The sequence below is a fragment of the Rhincodon typus genome, chromosome 9, assembly GCF_021869965.1.
Source record: "Rhincodon typus isolate 14 chromosome 9, sRhiTyp1.1, whole genome shotgun sequence".
NCBI classification, from domain to species: Eukaryota; Metazoa; Chordata; class Chondrichthyes; order Orectolobiformes; family Rhincodontidae; genus Rhincodon; species Rhincodon typus.
This window is the reverse complement of record NC_063340.1, coordinates 90,166,048-90,175,412: the sequence shown is the minus strand read 5'-3', so window position 1 is coordinate 90,175,412 and position 9,365 is coordinate 90,166,048.

Here is a 9,365-nt window from a genome sequence, read left to right as displayed (position 1 = left end):
AAATGTGAGGTGCTACATTTTGGAAAGGCAAATCAGGGCAGAACATATACACTTAATGGTAAAGTTCTGGGGAGTGTTGCTGAATGAAGAGACCTTGGAGTGCAGGCTCACAGTTCCTTGAATGTAGAGTTGCAGGTGGACAGGGTAGTTAAGAAGACATTTGGTATGCTTGCCTTTATTGGTCAGCGCATTGAATATAGGAGTTGGGAGGTCATATTGTGTCTGTACAGGATCTTGATTAGTCCACTATTGGAATGCTGAGTGCAGTTATGGTCTCCCTGTGATAGGAAGGACGTTGTGAAACTTGAAAGGGTGTAGAAAAAATTTAAAGGATGTTACCAGAGTTGGATGGTTTGATCAACGGGGAGAGGCTGAATAGTCTAGGATTATTTTCTCTGGAGTGTCAGAGGCTGAGGGGTGACTTCATAGAGTTTTATAAAATCATGAGGGGCATGGATTGAGTAAATTGCCAAAGTCTTTTTTACAGGGTAGGAAAGTTCAAAACTAGAGGGCTTAGGTTGAAGGTGAGAAGGGAAAGATTTAAAATGGATCAAGGGGGCAACTTTTTCATGCAGAGGTGGTGCGAGTATGGAATGAGTGGCCCAGGAAGTGGTGAAGGCTGGTACAAATGACAACACCTTCCAGTCACGAACTATTTCAACTCCCCCTCCCACTCCCTGGGCGACATGTCCATCCTGGGCCTCCTCCAGTGTTACAATCACGCCACTCAGAAACTGGAGGAGCAGCACCTCATATTCCGCCTTGAGAGCCTACAACCCAATGGTCTTAGTGTGGACTTTACCAGTTACAAAATCTCCCCACCCTTGGCCTCATCCCATGACCAACCCTCCCTCCCATCCCCACCTCCTTGACCTGACACAACCCAACACAACCCGCCTATCTTCTCTCCCATCTATCCGGTCCTCCCACCTCTCTGACCAATCCCCACCACTGGCTACCTGCACTCACCAGTCACCATTCCACCTACCTTCCCTAGCCCCTCCTCTATCTCTTTATTTCAGAGCTCCCTTTCACCTCCCCCATTTCTGAAGAAGGCTCCTGAACCAAAATGTCAATTTTCCTGCTCCTCCGATGCTGCCTGGCCTGCTGTGTTCCTTCAACTGCACACGGTGTTATTTGTAGATCATCATCTTTCTTTCCCAGAACAAACTGAAAACATATGATGTTGTTGCCACTCTCATGAAAATGGTCCCCACACCTCAAACATCTATCCAGCTTCGTTACCCTGATTTAGGTCCAGCACTGCACCTTTCAATGGTGGACTTTTACATGTCACTACTAAAAGCTCTCCTGCACATTTTAAGAAATCTGCTTCTCTATACCTTTTACATTATTATTATCCTAATTAATTTTGAGGAATTTGAAGTTCCCTCACATAAATGCTCTTTTATTACATACTTCAGTGAATTGAGGACATATCTGCTCCTCTATTGCCCACTGACTGTTGGGCACTGACAATATACTCCCAGCATGTGACTACACCCTGTTTATTGCTAAATTCTACCCACAAAGACTCATTTGCAGACCGTCCTAAGATATCATCCCTCCTTAAAGTGGGAATGGGCTCCTTGAGAAATAACACAGCACCACCTTCTCTTTGACACACTCCCCTGACCTGCCTGAAGATCCTGTAGCCCAGAAAGTTGAGTTGCCAGTCTTGCCCCTCCCTCAACAATGTACCTGTGATGGCAACAACATCCGATTCCAGGTGTCAATCCACGCCCTTAACCCATCTGTCTTACCCATTATACTCAGGGCATAAGCGTACAGGCCGTCCAGCCTTACCTCATCCCTCGAAACTCAACATGGCTGAACTTGATCTGCCTTAGTTCCTTCACTAAAGTACGCTGTGTCCCTAGGTTCTAACACACTGTGTCCCCTCTCCCTAGGGACTACTTTAAATTCCTCCCAAGCACGAGCAAATCCACCCATGAGGATATTGATCCATTCTGGTTCAGGTGCAGACTGTTCCATCAATGGCTTCCTTATGATTCAATGGATCTACCAAATAGCTCCACAGTGTAAACAGACCATTCAAACAATGGCCTTGTCAGACACAAATGTTTTTCATACAGATTAAACCCACTTCCTCTGCCCTGCCTTGGCCTGCTAATCCATACAACAGAAATTTCTCAGTCAAAACGATGTTTTTCTCAGAGAGTCTTTCATGACAAGGGGACTTGAAATACAAGAATAAAGAAGCACCTTTCAAGTGAGCATTGTGTGTGCATGAGCTCATTGAATTATATTAAAGAATAGACCCAGAGACAAGCCATTCGGCCCAATGAATCAATTCTGGTGTTTATGCTGTACTTGACCTTGTGACCATCCTTCTGCATAGCAGCATAACTGTCCATTCTTCCCCTTTATTTACTTTTCCAACTTCCCCTGAAGTGATCCTGTGCTGTTCACAACAAGCACTCCCTGGAATAATGGGTTCCACTTCCTCAACCGTCTCTCTTGGGAAAGAGTTTCTTCACAATTCCTACAGATAGTAGGAACTGCAGATGCTGGAGAATCCGAGACAACAAGGTGCCGGGCTGGATGAACACAGCAGGCCAAGTAGCATCATAGGAGCAGAGAGGCTGACGTTTCGGGCCTAGACCCTTCATCAGAAAAGGGTCTAGGCCCGAAACATCAGCCTCTCTGCTCCTATGATGCTACTTGGCCTGCTGTGTTCATCCAAACCTGCACCTTCACAATTCCTAATTGGATTTGTGACTATGCTTTCACTTCCCATGTCACCTTAACACGCTGTGTATTCATAAATTATCAACAACTGTCTTGTAATGAACAGCAACACAAATGTCTTGTTTGAGAGAAGCTGCTGCCCTTGAGACACGTAAACAATGTCAGGATCAGGGTCCTGTGGCTCACTGGCAGTGTCTCTAACTGTAGACCACAAGGTCCAGGATCAAGTCCCACCCTATGGTACAACACAAACCCACAGGCTGCTGAGAAATAATTTCATATAAAACATGAAAAACAGGACAGTACACGTACAGGCCCTTCAGTTCATCATTTCTGTGCTGACCATGATGCCATTCTAACTCATTCTCACCTGCCTGCACATGATCTGTATCCCCCTATACCCTGCCTGTTCATATGTCAGTCTAATTGCCCCTTCAACGTTGCTATCGTACCTGTTTCAAACATCTCCCCTGGCAGCACGTTCCAGGCACCTAACACCCTCTGTGTAAAAAAACTTGCCTCACACACCTCCTTTAAACATTCCCCCTCTCACCTTAAACCTGCATCCCTCATATTTCACATTTCCACCCTGGGAAAGAGGTTCCAACTATCCATCCAATCCATGCCTCTCATAATTTTATGAGTATCTGTCAGGTCGTCCCTCAGCCTGTGACACTCCAATGAAAACAATCCAAGTTTGTTCAAGGATAGTAGGTTTGTTCTGACTGCCTGCCGTGCCTGACTACCCGACTGCCCTGTTTGACCCCTTGTCTCCACCTGCTCCTGACCCACCGACCTTATCTCCACTTATCTCGACTCCATTTTCTCCCCCTTGGTCCAGGAATTCCCCACCTATGTCTGTGACACCATCCACGCCCTTCACCTCTTCCAAAACTTCTGATTCCCTGGTCCCCAACACCTCATCCTCACCATGGATGTCCAGTCCCTACATACTTACATTCCCCATACAGATGGCCTAAAAGCCCTCCACTTCTTCCTGCCCTGCAGGCCCGACCAGTCCCCCTCCACTGACACCCTTGTCCACTTAGCTGAACTCGTCCTCACCCTTAACAACTTCTCTTTCAATTCCTCCCACTTTCTACAGCCAAAGGGGGTGGCCATGGGTACCCGCATAGGCCAAGCTATGCCTGCCTCTTTGTAGGATACGTGGAACAATCCCTCTTCCGAAGTTACACTGGCCCTATCCCCCACCTCTTCTTCCGTTATATCAATGACTGTATCGGCGCCGCCTTGTGCTCCCACGAGGAGTTCAAACAGTTCATCCACTTTACTAACACCTTCCACCCCAACCTTAAGTTCACCTGGACCATCTCCGATACCTCTCTCTGCTTCTTGGACCTCTCTGTTTCCATCTCTGGCAACCACCTTGAAACCGATATCCATTTCAAGCCCACCGACTCCCACAGCTACCTAGAATACACCTCCTCTCATCCACCTTCCTGCAAAAATGCCATCCCCTATTCCCAATTCCTTCGTCTCAGCCGTATCTGCTCCCAGGATGAAGCATTCCACTCCCGGGCATCCCAGATGTCCTCATTTTTCAAGGACCGCAACTTCCCCTCCACTGTGGTCAAAAACGCCCCGACTGCATCTCTCGTGTTTCCCGCAACTCATCCATCACACCCCCTCCCCGCAATAACAACAAAAACAGAATCCCCCTCGTCCTCACGTACCACCCCACCAACCTCCGGATACAACGCATCATCCTCCGCCACCTGCAATCTGACACCACTACCAAAGACATTTTTCCCTCCCCACCCTTATCTACTTTCCGGAGGGACCACTCTCTCCGTGACTCCCTTGTCTGCTCCACACTCCCCTCCAGCCCCACCACCCCCGGCACTTTTCCCTGCAACTGCAGGAAGTGCTACATCTGCCCCTACACTTCTAACCTCACCTCCATCCAAGGAACCAAAAAAACCTTCCACATCAGACAGATGTTCACCTGCACATCTGCTAATGTGATATACTGTATCCGCTGTTCCTGATGTGGCCTCCTCTACATCAGGGAAACCAAACGAAGGCTTGGAGACCGCTTTGTGGAACACCTATGCCTGGTTCACGACAAACAGCTGTACCTCCCAGTCGCAAACCACTTCAACTCCCCCTCCCACTCCTTGGACGACATGTCCATCCTGGGCCTCCTCCAGTGCCACAACGATGCCACCCGAAGGTTGCAGCACCATATATTTCGCTTGGGAACCCTGCAGCCCAATGGTATCAGTGTGGACTTCACAAGCTTCAAAATCTCCCCGCCTCGACCGCATCCCAAAACCAGCACAGCTTGTTCCCGCCTCCCTAACATGTCCATCCTTTCTCCCACCTATCCACTCCTCCCACCTCAACACCCACCCTCACCTCCTACCTACCAGCCTCATCCCTGCCTCCTTCCCTGGACTGACCAATCCCCTCCCTAACTCTCCACGTACATTCACCTTTACTGGCTCCATCCCCGCCTCCTTGACCTGTCCATCTCCTCTCCACCTATCTGCTCCTTTGTCCATCTTCCATCCGCCTCCCCCTCTCTCTCTATTTATTTCAGAATCCCCTTCCCCTCCCCCATTTCTGAAGAAGTATCCAGACCCGAAACATCAGCTTTCCTGCTCCTCTGATGCTGCTTGGCCTGCTGTGTTCATCCAGCTCTACACCTTGTTATTCAAGTTTGTTCAAGATCTCCGTATAGGCTAATACTCTCCAATCCAAGCAAACACACAAATTTTCACACAGTCTGCAAACTTGTCTAAATATGATACAACTGCTGGTTGCCCTCTACACACATTGGTTGAAGCATCCTTGAAAATCTAATAAATTAGTCAGACACAATCCTCCTTTCATGAAACCACACTGACTCTGCTTGATTAGATTACAATTTTCCAACTGTTCTGCTATTACTTTCTTAATAACTGATTCCAACATTTTTTCAACAATACATTATCGGCTATATTACCTTTAGGTAGCCCCTTTTTGCCTCCCTCATTTTTGAAGCGGGCTGCCACATTGGTAGCTTTCCAATCCTCTGTTACTTCTCCAGAATCCAAGGACATTTGGAAAATTGAACCAATCCATCACTATCTCTGTCGAGACCTCTTTTAGAATACTACGAGAAAGCCATCAGGGCTCGGGGACTTATCTGCCTTTACCATCACTAGTTTGCCTAACACAACTTCTTTAGTGACAGTGATCGGACTTATTCTCTCCCCAATATTCTTCAGTTGTTTTGGAAAGTTTGAAGCATCTTCAACGTAAAGACTGACACAATATTTTTCACATAAATGCTTTGACCATTTACAGGGTTGCAGCAAATGTGTGAATTCTCGATGGTTAAGTGACTGATTGTGAGGAACTTGCACTGAATAAATAGTTAATGTCTCTCCTGAAATAAAACTCACCGAGTCACGTTTCGAAAAACCAAACAATAATATCCATTCTCAGCTGACGGCAGCCATTGGCTTATTGTCACTGCTTCCCCTTTGCTGACACTGTAACTTCTTTCACTCCTGAGAAATGAGACATGAAAGAAGCTGCAGTTGGCTGGGACACTTTATGTTTCGATGTATTAACTAGATATACAATAAACTCTGTGGATTAGTAGGATAGTCACTCTGTTGAGATGATTAGTGCAACTCCATTTGCTGTGACCCTGTCCCTCTGTGTTGTTTTGGCTAAGTGTTTGCTTTGGAGAAACTTAACTTGTTATAAAAGACCTTTCCATGGTTTGTCCTGCTGTGAAGATTGTGCGAATTACATAGAACATACAACTGTACAGCACAGTACAGGCCCTTCAGCCCACAATATTGTGCTGACATATTATCCTACTCTAAGATCAAACTAACCTGCATACCCCTCATTTTACTATCATCCATGTGCCTATCCAAGAGTCACTTAAATGTCCCTAATGTATCTGACTCTACTACCACCGCTGGCAGTGCATTCCACGCACCCATCACTCTCTATGTAAAGAAACCACCTCTGACATCTCCCTTATACCTTCCTCCAATCACCTTAAAATTATGGCCCCTCGTAATAGTCATTTCCGCCCTGGGAAAAATTCTCTGGCTATCCACCCTATCAATGCTCTCATCATCTTGTACACCTCTATCAAGTCACATCTCATCCTTCTTCACTCCAATGAGAAAAGCCCTAGCTCCCTCAACCTTTCCTCATAAGACCTGTCCTCCAGTCCAGGCAGCATCCTGGTAAATCTCTGTACCCTCTCTGAAGCTTCCACATCCTTCCTATAATGAGGCGACTAGAACTGAACACACTATTCCAAATGTGGTCTAACCAGTGTTTTACAGAGCTGCAGTATAACCTCACAGCTCTTATACGCAATCCCCCTACTCATGAAAGCCAACACACCATCTGCCTTCTTAACAACCCTATCAACTTGGGTGGCAACTTTGAAGGATCTATGGATGTGGACCCCAAGATCCCTCTGTTCCTCCCTCTGGTCCTCCAAGAATCCTGCCATTAACCTTGTATTCTGCACTCAAATTCAACCTTCCAAAATGAATCACTTCACACCTTTTTGGGTTGAATTCCATCTGCCACTTCTTTGCCCAGCTCTGCATCCTGTCAATGTCCTGTTGCAACCTACAACAGCCCTCCACACTATCCACAACTCCACCAACCTTTGTGTCATCAGCAAAATTACTAGCCCACCCTTCCACTTCCTCATCCAAGTCATTTATAAAAATCACAACAGTAGAGGTCCCAGAACAGATCTCTGTGGACTAGTCACCGAGCTCCAGGCTGAATACTTTCCATCTACTACCACACTCTGTCTTCTATTGGACAGTCAATTCTGTATCCAGAAATGTCCCTGAATCCCATGCCTCCTTAATTTCTATAAATTTGAACATTGAAAACTGGAGGGGAGTGTCACAGGGAGAATTTATCACTGTCTGAAGATTGTTTGGTGCAGCTGACGCAGAGCTCCACAGGTTGGGAACACAGACCAGAAAACATAGCATTTCTCCCATCCTTTTCTGTCATTCATTGACTGGGAATTTAGGATTGAGGGACAGGCTGCACATTAAGGTGTGTATTTGGGTGGATTGGATTAGACTGTGTGTTCACTGGGTCTTGATGGTGTGGATTTGAAAGACAATCTCCTGTTTTAACAAAGTTGGTGAATTTACATTTTTGTGATTCAGGGTGAGTTTCACCAATGGAGCTATGCTGACACTTAGATCAAATCTCTATAATCAATAATATTCAATTTATTCCATTAAAACATCTCCAGTACTTCACAAACTGTGAATCAGTTTGAAGTTCTGTATCTGTGACAGCACTGAACCCTGGGCCTGTTCCACACGGAACATTTCCAAAGATGAATATGCTGAATGACAGTTCATATTTTATGTGATGGAGTTAATTGAAGGAAGGATGTTGATGGTCAGGTGACTGAGAGAATCTCCTGTTCGTTTTCAAATTGTGCTTTTTGATCTTTAAATCTTCGAATTGGATAACTGAGCACTCCAAGCAAAATCTATGACTCTATGACTCTAAGAGGAAGTGCTAGACACCTCAAAACACAGAATGTTGGATAAATCCCTTGAATCTGATCAGGTATACCCCAGAACTTTGTGGGAAGCAAGGGAAGTGATTGTTGGGCCCCTTGCTGAGACATTTGCACCATCAAGAGCCATGGGTGAGATGCTGGAAGACTGGAAGTTGGCTAATGTGGTGCCATTATTTCAGAAAGGTGGTAAAGAAAAGCCAGGGAACTATAAATCAGTGAGCCTTAAAACAGTTGTGGGTAAGTTGCCGAAGGGGGTTGTCAACGACAGGATAAACAGGTATTTGAAAAGGCAAGGACTGACTAGGGATAGTCAACATGGCTTTGTGTATGGGAAATCGTGTATCACCAACTTGATTGAGTTCTTTGAAGAAGTGGCAAAGAAGGTTGATGAAGGCAGACCAATGGACTCTGTCCTGTGGACTTCAGCAAGGTATCAACAAGGTTCCCCATGATAGATTGGCTGGTAAGGTTAAATCACATGGAATCCAGGGACACCTAGCCAATTGGATACAAAATTGGCGTAACAGCAGTAGACAGAGGATGGTAGAGGAGGGCTCTTTTTTCGGATTGGAGGCCTGTGACCAGTGGTGTGCCGTAAGGATCAATGTTGGGTGCAGTGCTTTTTGCCATTTATATAAATTATTTGGATGTGAATAGACGGGGTATGGTTGGTAAGTTTGCAGATGACACCAAAATTGGAGGTGTACTGCACAGTGAAGAAGGTAATCTCAGAGTTCAACAAGACTTTGCTCAGATGAGCCAATTGACTGAGGCATGGCAGACAGAGTTAAATTTAGATAAATGTGACATCTTGCATTTTGCTGAGGTAAGTCAGGGCAGGACTCATACAGTTAATGGTAGGGCTCTGGGGAGTGTTGTCAAACAAAGGGACCTAGGGGTGCAGGTACATAGCTTCTTGAAAGTGAAGTGGCAAGTAGACAGGATAATGAAGAAGACATTGATCAGTGCATCGAGTATGGGAGTTGGGATGTCATGTTGTGGCTGTAAAGTACTTTGGTTAGGCCACTTTTAGAATACTGTATTCTATTCTGGTCTCCCAGCTATAGGAAAGCTGTTGTTAAATTTGATAGGGTGCAGAAAAGATTTA